Source organism: Tenrec ecaudatus, chromosome 15, assembly GCF_050624435.1.
Source record: "Tenrec ecaudatus isolate mTenEca1 chromosome 15, mTenEca1.hap1, whole genome shotgun sequence".
In the NCBI taxonomy this organism is placed as follows: domain Eukaryota; kingdom Metazoa; phylum Chordata; class Mammalia; order Afrosoricida; family Tenrecidae; genus Tenrec; species Tenrec ecaudatus.
In genome coordinates this window covers 18549916-18570830 of record NC_134544.1, presented here as the reverse complement: position 1 = coordinate 18570830, position 20915 = coordinate 18549916, and the positions used below count along the sequence as shown (strand labels likewise).

At 52.6% G+C, this 20915-nt stretch overlaps 1 protein-coding gene across 3 annotated transcripts in view; it reads left to right on the top strand.

Moving 5' to 3' along the window:
- Positions 1-20915, top strand: part of NEDD4L (NEDD4 like E3 ubiquitin protein ligase) — a 293853-nt gene that overhangs the window by 120313 nt on the left and 152625 nt on the right. Inside the window, exon 1 of one of the 3 annotated variants that reach the window (XM_075533197.1) lies at positions 7355-7552. The exons of the other annotated variants lie outside the window; for them this stretch is intronic. The gene's annotated coding sequence lies outside the window, so the exon portion shown is untranslated. Of the gene's footprint in view, positions 1-7354; positions 7553-20915 lie in introns of those variants that run through there. 3 annotated transcript variants of the gene reach the window in all.

The following is a 20915-nucleotide window of genomic DNA, read 5'->3' as shown; positions in this document are numbered from 1 at the left end:
GGGTGTGGGGCTGGTAGTTCTTGGAGCGACCACTGCCCAGGCAGAGACAGTGAGCCCCTCAGGGATTCAGGGTGGGTACCCACTCTTGTACTTGAGCTGCGGCCCTAAGCAGTGGGCAGTGATGTGCGGCACCCATGCATGCGTGGGCCCCTGCAGTTCAAGTCCATGCTGTTCAAAGGACAGTGGCGGTAGCGTACTCAGGCCTGCCTCCTGGTGGCCTCAGCATGCAGACACCCCTCAGCTGGGCTTAGGATCTGCTTGGACAGACATGATTTTTTTAAATTTTTTTTTTTTCATTTAAGTTTGCATCATTGCACTTTTATGGTCCTACCCCAGTGGCACTGTTGGGTAGGTGTTGCACTGCTAACCCCAAGGTCAGTGGTTCAAACCCATCAGTGGCTCCCAGTGAGAAAGTTGAGACCATCTGCTCCTGTGAAGACTTAAAGCCCCAGAAACACCACGAAGGCGCCATATTGCCCAAGTTCTCCATGGCAGTGGCTTTAGTTTGGTTTTAGGTGGTGATGTTGTGCTTTGGGATGGGGGCCATACTAGAGTTAGAAAGTGCATACAGCCCACAGGAAGGGGGTCCATCAGGTCCTCACAGGTTTTTCAGAGACCTGGGGAACTTGCAGGGTCTCTGACCACTTATCTTAGTCATGGAGGTTGAGAGTAAAGGCCCATCTATTGGGAGTCACTGGGGAAATATTTGAGAACAGCACGGGTGTGGGCGGGGAGTAGCAATAACAATCACTGCTTTTTGACTTCAGTCCTTACAAGAACTTGTGACAACCTGAGAAGTCAAGTCGAGCACGGAAAGGTATTTGCTTCCACCACCCGAGAGCCGATCAGCGTGGACGTTGTTTACATCTGAGTCAGAGCTTCTAAAACGCGCCTGCAGAAGTGGGTTGAGCCTCCTTCCTAGCCTGTGTCATAGGGTCTAAAAATGGAAACCCGAGCCCAAACCCTTTCCAGAGCATAAAAATAATTCCGAATTAGCAGCGCATCCACGGATGCGAGTTTATTCGAGTGTCCGCTGCATGCTCCATCGGCCAGGTTGGATTTTCCTGTGGTGAGGATCAAGGAAATAATTAGCAGCTTGCTTCAGGCCCCAGCTACATGGCTAATTAGGTCAGCACAGCTCACCATGGGATTAGCTAGAAGACCCTCCGCCCTTCTGCCCAGGTTTCTACATGGTAGCACTAGACTCTCTCTCTCTCTCTCTCTCTCTCTCTCTCTCTCTCGCTCTCTCTCGCTCTCTCTCGCTCTCTCCCCCTCCCTCCCCTTGATATGACCGTCAAGCTCCAAGCAAGCATTTTCTGTCGATGGGGCTAAACTGTCGCTGCGTTTATTAAAGGGTTCCTGAGACGGTTTGGGTTCGAGGTTTAACGCTTGCTTCTAGGCTGGATCCAGTACGTCTGGCTTCCATATGAGTTTGAAGCGCTCTTCCCGGCTTTTCCTCCTCTTGGTCAGGTTGGGTCCTGGTGAACGATTGCATCAACCAGAAGAGGATGGTTTGTTAGACCCCAGCGTGTTGGCGTGAAGGAGACAAAGCCACGGTTGGGTTTTATCTCAAGCTGGGGTCATTCCAGCTTGCCGGGGTGGGGGTGGGGCTGCATGGGCGAGGGGTAACGAGAAGAACGGAATGAAGGACATCTTGGGCTCGCTCAGCTCGATGGATGCTAGCCGCTTAGATGGGGAAGGGCTGAGTGGAGAAACATGCTGTGGGGACAGACTCCTAAGCTCATGTTAGGTCTCAGACGCCCACTCCCCCTGAGCACAGATGTGGAGTAGATGGGCGCTCAGTGAGGAGAGGTCAGGTGACCCCAGGAGAAGTCAAGATGGGTTCTAGCTTGCAGTCAGATGATCCAGAAACCTCGAAGGACTGTACAGGGCTCTCCAAGGACAGCCGGCACCAGCCAGGGAGCAACCTGAAGGCATCCGTGCCGTGAGCCTACAGATCTTGTTGTCTTGCACAGGAACCGCAGACAGACGCAAGAGAACCCGTTCTTCTCCTTTGACGGAACCCCCGGGACCATTCCCTTTGGAGGCGTTTTGATCACGCAGACGGGTGGCTTACCTTACTAGCCTGCGGTGCCTGCCAACCACGCGTGGCCCTGCACTGGGAGACCTCGGGGGGGAAAGCCCACTCCCTGCCCCACGGAGGGCTCTGTTTTAGGCCCCGGGAGAAAATGCACCACCCTGATAGTCGCAGGCCTCACCTCTGTTATGTAAAGATCTTTGCGTGTGTCACGCCACCCTTGCTTTGTTCAATTTATTCCTCCCCCTCCAAGTGTCCTACTTTCTCATCCACTGTAACTGGTTTTAAACAGAACTGAGAAACTTCCCCCTCCCCCGTGTGTGTCTTTCAGTCCAAGGCAGCTTCTCATCAGGTTACTCGTCCTTTGTAAATAGGGGCAGTACATCCTCAGCAATAGTGTTACCATTTACATTTTGTATCTAGTTTCCAGGATTTGTTTGCCCAGAGCACTCATGTGCACACACGCGCACACGCGCGCGTGCACACACACACACACACACACACACACACACAAAACCAGAACACACCCCAAATTCAACAGTGCCCGCACGTAGTTCAGGAGCATGGATAGCATTCTTGGGAGAGTTATACAACTGCCTTCACCCGCCGTTCCCATCGCCATTAAGAAATTTATTACGGAGTAAGTAAGGCTGTTTAAGATGAAATGTAAAGCAGTGATTCCCTTCCCAACCCCCAATCGAAAAGGAATCCCCAACCTGCCAAAGCTGGAGCTTGTGTGTGGCAGAAACCTTTCAGAGGCGGAAGACACTCGTGTTCATCACTAACACAATCGATAGGTGGGTGGTAAGACCCTGTGAGACCCCAGTCTCGCCCTGGCTCACACGTCCCACCAGATCCAGAGCGGTCACCAGCCACCATCTTGTTTCACTACCTTCCGGTCTTTTTGCTTTTTATGACACGTGTGTACATAGAAGCAGATTGTGTGTTTGGAATACCAATACAATATTGATTCGAGTGGTGCTTTTTAAGCATTATTTGCTTGTGAGTCTCTTGTGATAAATTCTTTTTTTGTTTTTCTAAAACAAGGCTTTGAATGGCTGGATGTGGGTGTGGTGATTTCTGACCTGGGTTGCGGGGGTGGGGGGGATCTCATGGTGGCCCCAGCAGTGAACACATCCTCCTGAGATTTTACACGAAACCACATCAAGTTATCAGAGCAGAACAGTCTTTGGCGCTCTGTTTAGAAATTAATCTTCTCTGTTATTCATACTAAGCCCCCCCGCCCCCGCCCCCGGGGATGTGGGGTGTGGAGGTTGTGTGTTGGGCTGCGATCCGCAAGGCCTGCAGCTCTTTGGAGAGAGACGGGATGTCCACTCAGTCAAGATGTGCAGTTTCTGCGGCGCACAGCTCTGCTGTGTCCCCTGAGCCATCCTCCCTCCATGGACGTGAGTTGAGTCGTTGAGTTTGTTCCTATGATTGCGTGCCAAAAGAAGTGTCACACAATTTTTAGCCCTCTTGGTTTCTTTGCTTAAAATATAATTTCCTTCCTCACTATGTACATACATCCTTGGCTTCCTGTCGGACTGTGCTGATGTGATGTGACTCTTCAAAGCAGCCCACTCCCCCAGCCTCAGACGAGGCTGGTCCACTCTGAGCAGTAAGCAGCATGGAGAAAATGTCTTTGTATTTTTGAAACTTCATGTTGACGTGTCAAGAAATAATCCAGGAATAGAAACAGCCTCCTTCAAATCTCTGGACTTCGAGCAGAGCCAGTGCTGGTCACTGAAATGTGGCCCCTTATGGACTCTCTGAGGGATGTGCCTCTCTCAACTCCACTCCGTTCTGTTTTGCCTCCTCTAAGACCTCCACCCCTCCTTGTGAACCTCAGGTCCCCCCAACAAGGTGTGTGTGTGTGTGTGTGTGTGTGTGTGTGTGTGTGTGTGTGTGTTTCGGTGCAGGCCAGTTTGGTGACACTGGCTGGGCTCTCAGTGTTGGGTGAACCTTCGCGAGACTCTGTTCAGGGTTTTCCTTCCCACGCATCTCATCTTGCTCGCTGCGCACTATTTGCTCCCAAGATAGAGATGTGCTTGTTGTTGAGGTTTTTTTCCCCCTAAGGAGCACAAAACTGGTGAGTGTTGGGTTCAGCATTGGTCTCCTAACCACGAAGTCAGCGGTTTGAAACTACCAGCTTCTTGGCTGGCAAAGGATGAGGCTTTCCACTAGTGAACAACAGGTGCACGACCTCAGAAACCCACAAGGGCAGTTCTGGTCCTACAAGGTCGCCATGAGTCAGGGTAGGCTTGGTGGCCCTGAGTCTGGATTTGGAGTTTAGTGCCTTCTGCGATTTGGACTTGCGAACTGTGCAGAGGTGCACGAGCGATTTATTTAAAAGTAAAATTGGGATATGTTTCACAGCTTACGCTTCATTGCATAACACAGTATCCCTTTCCCTGCATTTTAACATACTCTTTGAGGACATGACTAGATGTTCTTGATGGTTGGGCAGGAAGGCTGCATGTGGTTTATTTCATTCTGTCTCTATAATGTACTTTCTTGGTCTGTCATCAGGATCATTGTGCCTCGAGGACATTCCCAGGATTGCAACTCTTGAGGGCAAAGATGTAAGCATATTAATTAAGCCCCTTTGATAGTAGGTCCCCTCTTGATGCTGCTGCTGCCAGCTTGCTTCATGTGAGCTCCACCTCAGGCAGGTCCTTGCCCGCACCTGTCTCCTCCTAGATCACCTGCAGCGACAGCCAGCCACGGTGACCTTGGAAAGTCCCGAACTTCCTGGCACACTTTTAGAAACTCCAAATACCACCCCGCTTGCCTCCACCCCTTCTTCCTGAAGTCTCCCTCCTTGCCGGACACCAGTTCTGTGCGTGCGGGGGCTGCTGGTAAGCCCATAAAACCTCCTCATCCACCCTCAGTGCCCGCTCTGTTCTCTTGAATTCCGATGGTTCCAGACTTTGGCTCAGTCCCCGTGATGCTTCTCACTGTCAGCCACGGGCCTCCTCGCGCGCGCACGCACGCACGCGCGCGCATACACACACACACACACACACACACAGAGAAAACTACAAAAACCGTAACCTTCAGTTACTTCCTGGAGTAACCTTCAGGAAACATGGAAGGGGGGTTTCAAAAAGTCTGTGGGGAATAAAAAGTAGAATGCAAAGGTGGCAGATTCCCCACCCCCACCCCGGCCAAGGGACTTTGGAGATACTTCCTTGTCGGGTAAATCTGAGATATTACAAATGGTTTTGGTCCCTGCAGCTGCAGTCCATGAGGATGGAGTTCTTGATCTCCAGTTTAGCCTGTTTAGCACTTCCAAAGCGATTCTCTTGGTTTTGAGAACCCTGCCGAATGTGGCTGGAGTCTTGACTGGAGGACTGCTTTGCAAGGTGTAACCTGGCTTGGGCTCCCCAACAGAGCCTCCAACGATCCTCCCGGCCACAAGAGGGCGCTGCCTCCTGTGCATTTCCTCTTGTCTTCCATCAAGGAATCTAAGCAGTTCATTGCTTATGGGAACTCGAAAGTCTTGTTGGCAGCCAGTGTGCCAGGAACACTCACCAGTGAGCCGGCAATCAAACTGGATTTAATGTAGAGAGTTACCTTTTTGCAACAACTTTGTTTCAGCCACATCTTGGGTGGCATGCTGGGTTGTGGAGCAGGGTTTGACGGGCTTCCAGTCCCCTACCAAAATAGAGAAGCCAGAGTTTGCCGGACCTTGGAAACTCAGATTGTTAGAGGCTGTCATGTGGGTCAGTGAGAAAGTAAGAGAGAACAGCAGTGGATGCATTCCAACTGTGGTGCCGGTGAAGAATAGCAGTATTTCGTGCACCCCCCAAGGGAGCAACCACACCGGACTTGGAAGAAATGCAGCCAGGCTCTGTCTGGCTCGTTAGGGGCATGTCATCAGGAAGGATTAATCACTAGAGAAGGACATCCTGTTTGGTAAAATTGAGGGTCAGCAAAAGAACGTTGACCCCCTGAATTGGATTAACACAGGTGCCCTCACAATAGATGCAAACCAACCGACTGACCAACAGAAGGACCGGGCACATGTCATCCTATTATAAGGTCACCAGGAGCCAGGTACCCTCTAGGGGTGGTTAGCTCCATTGACCGAGCTCAGCCTTCTGCCTGCCTCTTGTGGTGGTTAGGTTTCATGGAGTCTCTTCTGACCCCGGTGACCCTCTGTGGAACAGGATGAAATATAGCCCGGTCTCAAGCCATCTTCGCCAGTGCTCTGCTTGAGCTCACCGTTGTAGCCAGTTGGTCAATCTCTCATGTCAGGGGTCTTTCTCTTTTTCACTGCTCGCTGCCTCTTACCAAGTGTTGGGTCCCTTTTCAGGGGCTGGCCTCTCCTGATGTTTAAAGTACGTGAGATGAAATCTTATCATCCTTCCTTTAAGGAGCATGCTGGGTGGACTTTTTCCAAGACAGATCTGTTTCTCTTTCAGCAGTCCTCGCCAGCACCATGAGGCAAATGCATTGATTCCTCTTCGCTCTTCCTTATTCACTGTCCAGCTTGCATATGCACATGAGGTGATGCAATATCACAGGCCCACCGTCTATCCCTGGCTAAGCTGGAAACTGGGATTACAGGTTCCGTGGCGATGCTAGCTGTGTCCCTGACCCCACATCCTCCACAGCTGCTCTGAGCTGTGGAGCTTCTAATAGGGTTCCTGCCACGCACCCCTCCCCCAGCCCCAGTTTCAAGAATCTAAATTCTCTGAGCTCTGGTGGTGTAATAGATTATGCATTGAGCTGGTAGTCACAACACCAGCAGTTCAAGTCCACCAGCTGCTCCACAGGAGAAAAGATGAGCTTATTTATCCAGTAAAATCTCAGGAACCCACAGGGGACAGTTCTGTTCTCTGGGTTCTAGGGCCACCATAAGTCAGAATGGACTTGGTGGCAGTGATTGGTGTTTTGGTTCTTGAAGGCCACCACCTGCCTGGCATGGGCCCCTGCGCGCAGGCAGAATTTGGAGAGTTACCAGCATTTGTTGTTAACGGCTAAGAATTCTGATCAGAAAGATGGTCCAACCAGTTACCTGGGAACTCTGGTGCTAGTCCACCCTGTGGGATAAGCCCGTGGCTTATCTTCCTCCCGCGGAGAACTGTCAAGAGCTGGCTTGTGTCCTCCTGTTCGCCTACAGTGTAAGCCTCTGTAGGTAACAGCGTTCCCCAACCGCCGGATTGTTCCAGCTAATTGCTGAGCTGGGTGGAGTTACCTCATCCTCAGATAGGGGTGGAGCTTGACTTGCCTCTCTTTTCCATCAACAAGCATTTCTTTCTAGCTATCATGGAAATGAATCATCTGTATAAGGAGCCAGCTCGGGGCATTCCTCATCAGTTATGTTAAAACTTGCCTGGTATTCCCAGTGTGCTGCGGACGGACTCCGCTTCTAAACAGGCCAGTGAAGAGAGGACCAGGCGAGGGAGGCAGCCCGCCCTCTGTGGTCGCTTTCCACCCTGTTCCTGCCACGCCAGCCCCCGCACCTGCTCCCGGCAGACTAGCTCTGACACCCGAGGAAAATCATAGGTAAGAACAAAGACATTTCTGCACATTCGTTACCCGATTGCATGAGCTCTGTTTTTGGCCCGGGTGAGAGTCTGGATCCCTGGGCTGTTTTCACAAGCGCGGCATTGTTCTAGCACCTACCAGGCTCTGCCCTCAGAGTTGACGTCTCCGGGGTGGTCAGTGTTCGCTCCCCCTCTCTGAATCGAGAAAGACACTTGAAAGGGCTTGTGATCGGAGTGTTCTGCTCATTGTTTTCTCATCTCCGCCTGGACGGACGTGTCAGGAGCCGGAGAGTTTCAGTTCCTTAAACGAAAGTACAATGGAACCTTGTTTTCTCCGTGAATGTAATGGCAGTGCCTGGCCAGCCCAGCTGATGAACCCCGTTCTCGGGTATAGAGATGACAGCTTTGGGAGCAAACGCTTGTGAGGTCTCTTGCCTTCGGGATTTGGGTCTCTGCTGGCTCGGAAGATTTCTGATGTAGGAATCTCACGGGAAAAGAGGAGAGCACCGGCTACCCTCGCGGGGCGGGAAGGGGAAGTAACATTTCCTGTCGCAGATGGCTCTGCTTGGAGAATGCTGGGTGGTTTATGTCTTCACTCTTAGGTCATCCAAAACCAACCAACCCAAACTCACTGCCATCGAGTTGCTGCTGACCCTGTAGGACAGAGTAGATGGCCCCCTGTGAGTGTCTGAGACGGGAACTCCGTGGGAGTAGAAAGCTCCCTCTTTCTCTCAAGGAACAGCTGGAGGTTTCGAACTGTTAATCTCTAGCAACCACCGTGCCCCTGGGGCTCTTCAAAGAAGCCACTGGTTTGGGGAAATTTTCTTCTTTTAAGCTTTATTATTATGAAACCATGATGTCAATCCAGATTGGCGGAGTTAGGACTCCAAAACCTAGGACAACCAGGAAACTGAGCCCCCAACTTTTTCCAGGGTCATTTGTTAGGGGTGCCTGGTAGAAAAATAGAAAGCCCCATCTTTGGCAGTAGTGATAAGAACACACAAGGTCCCCTCACCACCACCCCACCACCCCCAATTAGCTGTATTGTCTGAAGGGATGTTGCTAAGTGGGTTTGTTTCTGAGACTAAGAAGGAAGGCCCAGAACATGGTCAGGTGAATTTGTTTTCCGGGCTGCTGGTCCTCTTCTTCCTTCCCTGCCCTTCCCTGCTCACAGGTAAATATTTAGGGTTAGACCATGTTTTGTTTTGTTTCCCCTTCCTGTGCAGCACCCTCCTCCTTTGATGCTAGCTCTCCATTAACTGCTGGTTACCTCATTAGTGTTCCCATACAGGAATGTTGTCAACACCAGAAGTAACTGTGAGTGTGAATAGCCGAGGGAGGGACTTGAGTGGGATGGAATGCTCAGATCCCAAGACCAAGTCAAACGGAGCTCTCTGATACGATAGGCTGGTCCCAGGCTGACAAGCTTGTAGTGGTTCCACGTGCTTGCCTTACATTCTGCCAGATAAACAACCAAAAAAAAAAACTCACCCAGGAACTGGGGCAGAAGGAAGGGGGGGAACTTGGCAGTGCCTCAGGCCTGGTGACAAGGACAGGAAGGGACCAGGAATGGGCAGGGGTCATCCGGCCCACCTTTGCTCTCTGCTCTTGTTAGGAGCAACAGGTCAGCTTTAACTCCCACAGGCTTTGAATGGGAATGCTGAATCAGAGGAGCACCAGGAAGTGCTTTTTGAAAATGGGCTTGGGCGGGAGATAAGACCGGAGTCGGTCACAGTTTTTTTAAGAGGTTTATTTTTTTAAGTCGCAGAGTTTTAAAAAAGTTTTCACAAGACTGCTGCTTCTGTGATCGTTAGCTCCTTTAAATAATAAGAAGCAGATCTTTGATCGAGGCCTCTCGCCTCGCTGCTTAGTGGCTTTCGAACAGTCTGGTGTCCCCGTGGGCCCAAACATGAAGGTGGAAGGGGCAGGCCGGCACAGAACTGTCTGCGTTTTGCTGCTGGGGGAGAAACCTTCTCTTCCAGGGTGGTTTGTTGGAGAAAGGCTGTGTCTTGACTGCTCATCCGCATCATCCAGGCAGCTGAGTGTAACAGATGGCTCGGCTGGTGACTGCAGGTGTGTGGGGGCAGGAGGGGTGAGGTCTGCGTGTCAGTCAGGCGATACTTCACCCCTTCATTCTGTGCTGCGCCCCCCCCCCCCCCCCCGGCAGTTGCCCTCACGATACAGGTTGCTTCTCTTTCCTCCACGTGCATTTGGAGTTAACGTTGATTCCATGTTTGGCCCATTTCCGGGGCAAACTGGCCCAAAGCCTGGGGTCAGCTAGGTGATTGGGGGCCATCCCAATAGCAGCAACTTATGCTCCCGGCTGCTTTCAGTCTCAGCTCTGTTCCCAGTGTCTCCGAATTCCACAGCAGGTCACTTGACCCAAGTTCACCCTTGGTAAATATTTGTGTTCAGGCTGGGCCTCGCCTGGTTGGCTTGTACCTGGGAACACAGGTGAACAGAATGGTGTAGGCAGGCAGCTCCCAGGTGAGACCCCACCCACTGGCCAGGACTGGGGGGGGGGGCTTCGCTGCTCTCCTGCGAACAGAGGGAGGGGCGGCTTTATTTGTGGTCCCACGAAAGACAGTGGGTTCTGGATCTCACTAGTCCTCACCCTCCTGCCCTGTTTTTCACCCAGACCCCGCGGGCCAGCTTGATCACGAGGCCTTTCCCGGTAATTAAGAGCCGGGCACTCTCAGCTGAGATGCGGGTGTCTGTTTACTCATCCTACAGGCAGTTACTGGGAGAAAGGTTAAAATGCCAGCTCCTCGTTGACCTCGAGCCGAAGAACAAAGGACTTGTGTTCTTCTCCCGAGAAAGGAGGCCTGGGCAGCGCATGGGACCCCAGTGGTGGTGTGGCCTCGCAAGGGCAGCTGGGAGTGTGCACACAGACCGAGGGGCAGCAGAGACAGGAGGGAGTTGACGGCGGGAGCCCGTGGGGTTTCGGCAGGGATTTGGTCTCAGAAAGCACTGCTTGAATGGTGTCAGCCTCTTGCTCACGGCGTGATTGCTCATAGACCTGCAGACATGAAGGTCACATGCGACTATAAACACAGCCCCCTGTGACTCAGGCTGGTGACGGGAAGCGCTGTCACCCAGAGGGCACTGGGCCAGAGGTTCTTGGGCAGAGAAACCCTTTGGGTGTGGCCTTTGGGAATGCTGGCCCATAGAGGGACTTGGTCTTTCAGTCCCATGAACAAGGGCCAGCACCAAGTTGCTTCTGACCCACATCGGCCGTGCTAGGTTGATAGTTACGCTTGAGGTGCCAGGCTACCCTGAAGGAAATGCGCGGGCTGGCTTGAGGACCTTTGCAGGTAATCCACCCCTCTCGGTCTCTCCCTCCCTCCCTGTTGTGTTGATGTGTTCAGGACCACAGGAGGTGAATCAGAGTGATTTATCTGCCTGTCTTGCTGTGCCTCAGGGAGGGGAAGCACTACACGGTGTGGTATTTGTGTGCCTTTTTTTAATCCAGTGACAAACCTAAGACACCTTGTTCATTACTTAGAGGAAAAACCTATCTACTATTCTTTTAGTCAGCCAGTCATAAAGTATCCATGTCTCTACAGTAAGAGGATTCCTTTCTGACTCCCCTGACACTGGCTGTTTTCTCATTGAGCTAAAACGCCTTTTTGTTGTTGTTTCGTTTAAACTGACCACCCCCACCCCTTATTCTTGCTTTGGTTTTGTGTTTTAAAATCACTTTACTGGGGGGCTCGTACCGCTCTTATCACCATCCATGCATCCATGCATCGTGTCCAGCACATTTGTACCTCTCAAGATGTTTTCTTTCTACTCCAGCCCTTTTGCAACTTGATTTATGCTTGCTTCTTCCTCTGTGATAGCCTCTCACGGTGCCCGAAGCCCTGGGCTTCCATGATGATGGGGATCAGAGGCAGTTCAGACCTGTTTGATTGGTAGATCCATCCTACTTTCAAATCACACTCACTTGCACGGAGGGTAACCCCCACCCCCCTACACACACACACACACACACACACACACACACACACACACACACACCACTTTCTGCCCCATTTTCTCAGCAGATTTGTCTCGAGACAAAACAAATACATTCTGGCTTGTTCCTTGTTCCTGTGTGTGAAGCCACACACAAACACTGGGGTGGACTTGCTCCCCCTCGTGCGCGTCAGGGGATGGATCTCGGGTCCTGGGGAAAACAAAGACTTAGGCAGCTGGAGTGATTCTGTAAGCTTTGGGGCTGGTGTGCCAGAGAGAGGGAGGGAGAAGGGAAAACCAAGAGGAGCCAGGGCCCCGTCACCCAGCGGATGATGGCTCAGCCCTGGCAGCAAGCGCGCCATGCAAGTCTGACTCAGAGCATGATGCAGGACGGAGCGCTCTGATGCCACCCAGCATGGCACGTTAGCAACAGCCAGTATAAGGCGAGTCCCGCTATACAGCAAGAACCCACAGTAGGCTGTGGGAGGCGGCCGGGCCCCGGCGATATTCTCTTCAGCATGAGAACGCCTCTGTGCGGCTGGCCTTGTGCGCAGCTATATGTGTCTCTGCTGTTTTAGGTGTGGGCATAGAAGAAAACACAGGTGACTTGAAAGCTCCCGAATTGGGAAGGCACTGTGGGATTCTGGGAACCCACGCCGTACCTGGGTGCTGGGGCCCCATGTACACAGGAGCAGCCCAGCACCCTGTAGCTCCCTGGCCCTATCTACTGGTAGCTTCAGTCTAGAGGGGGGGGTCGGGAGGGGTGGAGCCTGATGATAAACAAGGACACTTCCTGCACAGCCACCACCCTCCTGGCAGCAGAGCTGGGCCTTTTGTTGAACGGGGCTCTGTGGAGCTTCCAGACTAAGATGGACTAGATAGATGGGTGAGCTAGTTGTGAAAACCAGCCAACACTAGCCCTGTGGAGCAGCGCATCACAGGGATGGTGCAGGACCAGGCAGTGCCCTGCCCCACTGTGCATGGGGACAACCTGACTTGGGGGCCAACTGGACAGCCACACAGAGACACGGACGAGAAGAGCAGTTCGGTGGGCTGGTGGACAGCTAGTCTTTAGGATGTGGTTTATAACTGATGCTGAATTTGTAGCCACCTCCAGGTTACTAAATGAAAATCACAAAATACCTGGCCATCCAGTCACTGCCAACTCACAGCAGTGGCTTTGGTGGTGGTGGTGGTTTCGATTTCCATCCTTTTGGAAGTGGGTTGCCGGTTAGCTGCTGGGTGCGTTTGAACCCTCGACCCTTTGGTTGCCAGTTGTTGCTTCCCCATGGGCCACCAGGGTGCACAGCCTCGGTTGTATTGTCGTCTTACCCTAAGCAAGGGTGACGAAGAAAGCAAAATGTGCCATCCTGCTAAATGTGCCACTGTGATGTCCCTGTTGGCATCCTCCAGCCAGCCAGCCACCCACTTCAGGCTGTTACTCAATATCACCATCTCGGAAAGGTCTAGCACCTCCCAACCCCCTATGCCGGTCCTCTTGAGTGTTGGCTGTCTCCTAACGTGCCCCATAGACGTCCCATCACACTCTTGGCTGCAAATAAAGGTCGGCCGTCCACCAAGGGGGACCTTGGAAGAAAGGCCCATTCCTCTATTGAAAAACCGATTACAGAGACCCCCTTTGCTCTGATCCATGGGGTCCCCGTGACCCAGAGTGTACCTCATGGCAGCTGGTAACCTATTCTAGAGTGATCTTTGTCTGGTCCCCTCTGCTAGAGTAGAGGCAGAGACTTCTACCGCATCTCCTGACACGATGTAGCCCAGGAGCCTGCAACAGTACCTGATGTGGTCAGCGCCAGCGAGGATCTGTTGAATGAAGGTGGGCCACGCCCACGCCCACCCCCACCTGGCGTTGCTGGGCTAGCACTGTCTGGACAGAGCATTCTTCTTTGAGATTAGAGTCCAGTGGCCTTCCTGTCTGACCTGCTTGCTCAAGGGCGTTGTGCATCCCTTCATCCACGAGCCCTGTCCTGTCCTGTCCTGGGGAAGCAGCGCCCTGCAGGCATTTGGTGGCAGCGGAGCTGGTGTTTGGTTGCGCTGTGATTTCACTCTGGCTCTCCTTATGTGACGTCCTGCAGCTCCGTGCTCCGCTGTGGTTTCCCATGGCCTTAATCCTCCATTAATTACCCTTGTTCCAGCTCCCTCCCTGCGGCTTAGCCTTCCCGTTGGGCTTCTGTGTTGCAATTGGATTTCTTTGTCTCAAGGAGCTGCACACGTGGCGCTCCCTTCCATCGGACTGGCGGCAGCTGCTGTCACCGTGCCGCGCCTGCAGAGCTCAGCCACGCAGCAGTGTGTGATGTGCATGCAGAATTGACCGCAGGCCACGCCGGATTTGAGTTACCACCCACCCCTGCCCATTCTGCCCCTGAACCTTTGACTCTCGTATTTGGACACATTGTCAGGAGAGACCAGACCTTGGAGAAGGACATCGTGCTTGGTAAAGTCGGGTGGTGACAAAAAGAGGGCTGACTGACACAGGGACAGCAATGAGCTCAGGCATGGGAACAATTGTGAGGATGGCACCGGGCCGGGCAGTGTTTCGTTCTCTTGTAAGCAGGGTCACTGTGAGTCAGAATGACCCAGCGGCAGCTTAAGACAACAGTAACAGCCCTGTGGGTCTGCAGTGTGCTCGTGACCTGGCTGAGACTCGTGCCTGTTTCTAAGGCCCTCACTGACCAGTAGCAGACCTGGCCCTCGGGGCAGACCTGTGATGGCAGCAGTGGGGCTTCCTGGTGCCAGTAAGTCTTCCTGAGGCACAGGAACTAAAGGCGCAGTAAGGGCCCCTAGGGCCAGGTCGGAGCAGGGCAGTTCCCGGAAGAAAGCAAGAAAAGGAAATTGTGGCTAGATGCTGAAGGGACATGGGCCAGGCTCGCTGCCATAGTGTGGACCTTCCCTGGTCGGTGGGTCACAGGCCAGCAGTGCAGGGGGTGGGGAGGTGTGAACCTCCTGACTTGGGGCGTGTGAGTTAATATGTGACCTTAGAAAACTGAGGCTTCAGCCTGTGGTGTTGAATCACTGACGTCGGCTGACCTTTGCTTGTCTGGTGCTCAAGGTTGAAGTCCAGCTGACAACCAGCCCTGGCCACCCTCTGTAGTTGGTAGTCAAGGTTGGGGGTGGGGGCGCGTGTGTGCTGGGGATGAGCCCACCTAGGAAGAGCTGCAAACGAAAAGAGGCCAAGACAGTCCTGGGGACCAGCCCCTTTTTCCGGTTTAGGTAGAAGAAACCACTGTCCACTCTCAAGAGGGGAAGGCTGAGGCCTTAGAGCACGGTATGACCGTCCCCAGGGGCTTCTGAGCCTCACCTGTCTCTGGAAGAGCTGCTGGCGGGTTGGACTGCTGACCTTGACGTTCACAGCCAGACTGGTAGCTCACTGTGTCTGCAGGGCTCCTTGGCCTTCAGTAAGTGACCATGTTGGAAGGCGAGGAATTGGAGACAGAAAAACTTGCTTCAAAGATAGTTTTTTTTCCTTCCACCTCCTAGTTCACTGCAGAGTGCGTGTTGCACGCCCTTCGAGGCTCGCAAGCGGCTGTTGCAGAAAAAATTTGGCCTTTGTCTGCCTGGAACAACAGAGGAAGAAGGAGAGTCGTGAACCTAAGGACAAAATGGAAAAAATCAAACACTTGACTGTCGGCAAGTGGACTGGGACTCTTAGTGACTCCAGAACGGAGAACAGCCCAGTGGGCTTCTGAGGCTGCCAGTCATTTTTTTTTTAAATCATTTTGTTAGGGGCTCATACAACTCTTATCACAATCTATACATAACATCAATTGCGTAAAGCACATCTGTACATTCATTACCCTCATCATTCTTAACACATCCGTTCTCCACCCAAGCCCCTGGCATCAGGTCCTCATTTTTTCACCTCCCTCTCCATTCCCCCCTCCCTCATGAACCCTTGATAATTTACAAATTATTATTTTATCATATCTTGCACTGCCTGACGTGTCCCTTCACCCACTTTTCTGTTGTCTGTCCCCCAGGGAGGAGGCTATATGTAGATCCTTGTAATCTGTTCCCCCTTTCCAACCCACCCTCCTGGTATCGCCACTCACACCACAGGTCCTGAAGGGATCATCCGCCCTGGATTCCCTGTGTTTCCAGTTCTTATCTGTAGCAGTGTACATCCTCTGGTCTGGCTAGATTTGTAAGGTAGAATTAGGATCATGATAGTGGGGTAGGGGTGGGAGGAAAGCATTTAGGAACTAAAGGAAAGTTACACGTTTCATCGTTGCTACACTGCACCCTGACTGGAGCGTCTCCTCCCCGAGACCCTTCTGTAAGGGGATGTCCAGTGGTCTACAAATGGGCTTTGGGTCTCCACTCCGCACTCCCCCCTTCATTCACAATATGATTTTTCTGATGATGCCTCATTCATGGTTCCTTCGACACCTTGTGATCACACAGGTTGGTGTGCTTCTTCCATGTGGGCCTTGTTGCTTCTGAGCTAGATGGCCACTTGTTTACCTTCAAGACTTTAAGACCCCAGATGCTATATCTTTTGATAGCCGGGCACAATCAGCTTTCTTAGCTACATTTGCTTATGCATCCATTTGTCTTCAGCAATTGTATTAGGGAGGTGAGCACATAATGATAGGATATTTTGTTCTTTGATACCTGATAACTGATCCCTTCATCACCTTGTGATCACGCAGGCTGGTGTGCTTCTTCCATGTGGGATTTGTTGCTTCCGAGCTAGATGGCCGCTTATTTACCTTCAAGAGGCTGTCAGTCTTGATGTGAGCAGACAGCCTCATCTGACTTTTCTTCTTTGCCATCGGCCCAGAAGAGTGGGATGGTGCCCTACCACCATGCCTGAGCATTTTGGTCAAAGATTCTCTGGAAGAATCCTGATCAAAAGGAGAGGAATGCTGAACAGAATTCCACCTCCTTGTGGACTCCAGGCTTTCTGGAACCATGGGGGACTGGATTAACCCCTAAAGTTACTGCCCCAAGGTAAATCTCAAACCAGAAATATCCCCTGAATGAGGCCTTCTTAAAACCAAACTGTAGTTTTGACACAGCGCCAGCAAGCCTGGGCCCCAGCCCTAAGAGCAAGTGTGAGGACAGGCCGGGCGGTGTCATGCTGCTGTACTGGGGGTCACTAGGAGTCAGGATGGACTTTAGGGCACCTGACAATGCCACAACGTAGTTTAGCTTCACGAGGCAAAAATGTCCACCCTGAACATTTTCTTAGGAACGAGCTTGATGAGGTGAAAGTGACAATGGCCCTTGAACGATCAGATAAGAGCCTTGGGGATCAGTGAACTGTGTGTGACAGGGAGGAATGACTTAGAAAGGGGAGCCTAGGATGGAGGCAGTGGTACCTGTGCCACCGTGGCCCGGGCGCCTGTTTGGCCTTGTGCATTCTCAACAATGGCGGCAGCAGCAATAAACACTTCGCGGGCCTCCTGCACACTGGGGGTATGGGTAAGGGGTTTAAGCTTGATTCTAGACCCTGGATCCCAACTCAGTAGTTCAGCTGCTGGAAGGTGGGTGGAGTTTTGGTTCCTGGAATGCACCGGACTTGGATGCGTTTGAAGTGTAGAGTGGATGGTAGGGATTTCAGACAATGCTTGGAGCTAGGAACCTGGTACAGAGTGAACTCAGCCCAAACTCACTGCCATCTGACTCAAAGTGACCCCGCAGGACAGGGTAGGACTGCCCCCGTGGATTTTGCATCGTAACTCTGTGGAAGCTGAAAGAGTCATTCGTCTCCCGAGGAGTGGCCAGTAGTTCTGGACTGCTCTCCTTGCGGTTAACAGCACAGCGTGTAAGCAATATCCACCAGGGCAGAGAGTTAGGTGCGCTTGATAACTTACTGAATGAATTGGAAAGGCCGGCTGCTGCACATGGGTTGATTTTGCCCTAGATGGAGGTTTTGGGGGAGGAGAGACCCTTTAACATCAGCTGAGTCTGACTGTGCCTATCACCAGCTGACCCCACTCAAGTGAAGAGCCCAGCCTCTGCCACTGGTCCATGAAGAAGAAAGCGATCTGCTTCCCTGAAGATGGTAGCCTAGAAACCCCTATGGGCAGTCCCGCGGTGTCCTGCGGGGCCCCAGGGGGTCCAGACTGACGCCCAAGTGCCCAGCAACAAGAAGGAGACGGTGGCCTTAAGTAAACTGCCGCTTGCTTAAGAGAATGAAGCTTTACGTGCTTGAAAGGGGGACAAACAAGACCGAACAGGCACGTGATGCAGCGGCCCAGGAGTGGGCCCAACAGTTAAGTGGAAGAATTCAGGGAATGTAGAGCGTGGCTCTTAGGGGCTGGCTGGTTCTGGAGGTAGCTGCCCGTAGCCCTGAAGAACCAAGTGGTTGGAGCAGGGTGGGGCTTGTCCCTTTGACTTCCAGAGTCCGCCAGTCGTTGTGAAAGTCGACGGCCTCCTTTCTCCCTCGGAGTGGCCGGTGGCCTTGTGGTTAGCAGCATTTTATTTATTTTTTAAAAAGAACTTTATTGGGTGCTCTTTCAGCTCTTACAACATTCCATATGTCAAGCATATTTATACATATGTGGACATCGTCATTTTCTAAACATTTACTTTCTATTTGAGCCCTTGGTATCAGCCACCCCCACCCCCACTCCCTGCCCCGAGACCCTTGGATAAATGATAAATTATTGTTTTCATATTGTGTTAGTCTGGGTAGACTAGAGAAACACATTCATAGACACTCAGACGTGAATAAGAAAGAGGTTTCTAGACAAGAGCAATTGAATATTGAGAAAACATCCCAGCCCAGACCAAGTCCATAAGCCTCATGGGAGTGGGTAGTGATTAGGAGCATATGCCTCTGTGCTGAGGGCTTATGGGAGGTTTGGAAATATTCACCCATCATGTCACCCAGCTCGATGAAAGGAGAGTGAGCCCTGGGACACGTTTGGCCCCAGTGGTGTCTGACAAAGGCCGACTGTGTTGGGAAGAAGCAATGCTGTTCTGTTCTCTTGTCTCATTGTCCAAGGCCATGGCCCGTGTCCCGCTCTCAGGGCTCCCCGTGCCACCCCGACCAGAAGCAGATTGCCCCAGCTTTTCCCAAGGTGGGATCCAGCTGGTGAGTTTGAACTCCAGACCTGACCTTTAGGGCACGTAGTAACCCTCAGGAGCCCAGTTACTGGTCCGTGGCTTTGTCTGAATTCCTTGTCTCCCACCGCTTTCCCGGCCTGCCCTGCGATTCCCGCTCTGTGTGACTCCTCTCTGTCTCTCACCATCAGGCAGGTAGCAGCCTTGTTCTGATTTGAATGGGGTGCCCCTCCCCAGGACCTTGGTCTCTGAGCTGAGCCATCTGGATACCCCTGGACATTCAGCCTATGTAAGGATGTTCATGGACAAACTGCATCTCTGCCCCACCCCTGCAGGCCCCCAGGGTCGAGGTGGGGTGGGGATGACGCTTTACTTCCTAGCCCCCTCCCTTACTGTTAGACGCAGTTCAGCGTTGATTTTCCTCTGTGCGCCCCCTCTGTTTTCTCTGACGCTGAGGGTGTCGATTCCATCCTTCACTGGGGCAGAGTCCTTGGCTTTCAAGGCCGTCGCCACAGCTGGTGACCGTGCGATGCTGGGCCTGCCAGCCTTGTTCCAGGCTCCTTGCCACCTTGCAGGAGCTATCGTGAAATGGTGAGGACTGCCTCTTTGAATTGTGTTGTCGGAGGGCCCTGGTGGTGGTATCGTGGTCTCACACAGGGCCGCTAACCTCAAGGTCAACCGTTCAAAACAGCCAGCAGGAGGAGGAGATGTTTTACCCCTGCGAACAGCTAAGGTCTCAGAAACCCACGGGGGCAGTTCTACGGCGTCTTATAGAGTTGCTGTGAGACAGCGTTGGCGCGGCAGCGGTGAGCTGGGTCTTTGCTTTTGCTCAAGAGCATGTCTCTGTCTCTCAACAGAAGTGGGTGAGAGCAGCAGCCCCCGGACTGGTGGGTACACGGGGGTGGGGGGATCCTTGGAATGTTTTCTCTTGGTTCTTTTGGAGTTGAGTTCCTGACCAACTCTGTGATTACAGAGCACCTGCAGCTTCACCCCATTTTCTGCCCCTCCCCTCCCCCACCAGTGGTAAACATGAAGCAGTGCTGATGGGGACATTGTGATCACAGGCTGTCCCTGTCCGGGGCCCTTCCTACCTGATGGCCTCGTTTGCCAATAGGAAGTAGGCCCCTTTCCCCTTCCCACGAGGCAGAAATGCCAAGTCGTTTCAGATCATTGCACCCAACTCTAGAGAAACGGGGGTTCCTGGGGTGGGGGCTGGAGCAGATGAGGAAATGGACAGGGAGCCCCGCCATGTGCTCCTGTAAGGATTAAGCCCAAGCCAAACTGAGCTGACTCAGCACACAGCAAGCCCAGGTACCGTCCATACGGAGTGGGCAGCCCCATCTATCTCCCTGGGACCTGCTGGGCTTAGCATCCCATTATTTAGTCATCATGCTACCAGGAGGGGGGCCAGGCAGGGGCAGGTCATGTCTGCTGTAGGGGAATGTGGAGCCCTAACTGGAGGACCGGACTAAAGTTCTGCCCATGGCCCCTTGCTCTGAGCCCTCCCGGGCTCCTGATGCCCACCCAGAGGTGGGGCGCTCAGCTCTAGGTTGCATCATCCCGGGGCCTCTTGGGGCGCTCCAGTCCTGACATAGAGTGGATGGCCCAGGACCCCATTCATCTGCTAACATGTAGGTATAACCAAGGGGGTTGGCTCAGGCCTCTGAACAGACTGTGGTCCCCAGGATGGGGGCGGGGTGGGGGCCAGGGACGGATGAGAATACCTGCATTGAACACCTGTTCATGTTGAGAACAGGTGACATGCTTTCTCGGTAGCTAGAAATGGGAAGGGCAGAGTTTCCAGAGGAACATCTTGAGATGGCAGTGGGACACCACACACACAAATACACATATCCCGCCCACCCAACATCCCTACCACCACTTCTTACTGTCATTCGAGCTCACTCTTACTCATAGGAAGCCTATAGGACAGGGGAGAACTGACCCCTATAGGTTTCTGGGTTCTGAGGCTGTAACTATTTGGGGGAATGTAAAGGCTCATCTTTCCCCCTGGGAGTGGCTGGTGGGTTTGAATGACTCGGATAGACGAGGCTAAAGATGGAAAGTCTCAGAGACCCTCCGTAGGGTCGTTGACCAGATGGCACTCAGCCTGTTGGGTTGTAATTCTGATTAACCCAGTGCCATTAGCTTTGGGAACTGAGTCTTGGATGTGGCTTACGAGGCTTACGGTTTATTGTGAGCCAGCACCCCTCGACTACTTGCACTAGGATCGACTAGGATTAGCGGTGTTGTACCGTTTTCTAATCTGAAAATTTCACACTTTTCTAAAATGCCTAGATGGGCTCTTTCTTGGGGGTTCCCTCCTACTGGGCAGTAGATGCCCTAAGCATAGCCAACATTGAACACCCTGGTTTGTGGAGCCTGGGGGCTCC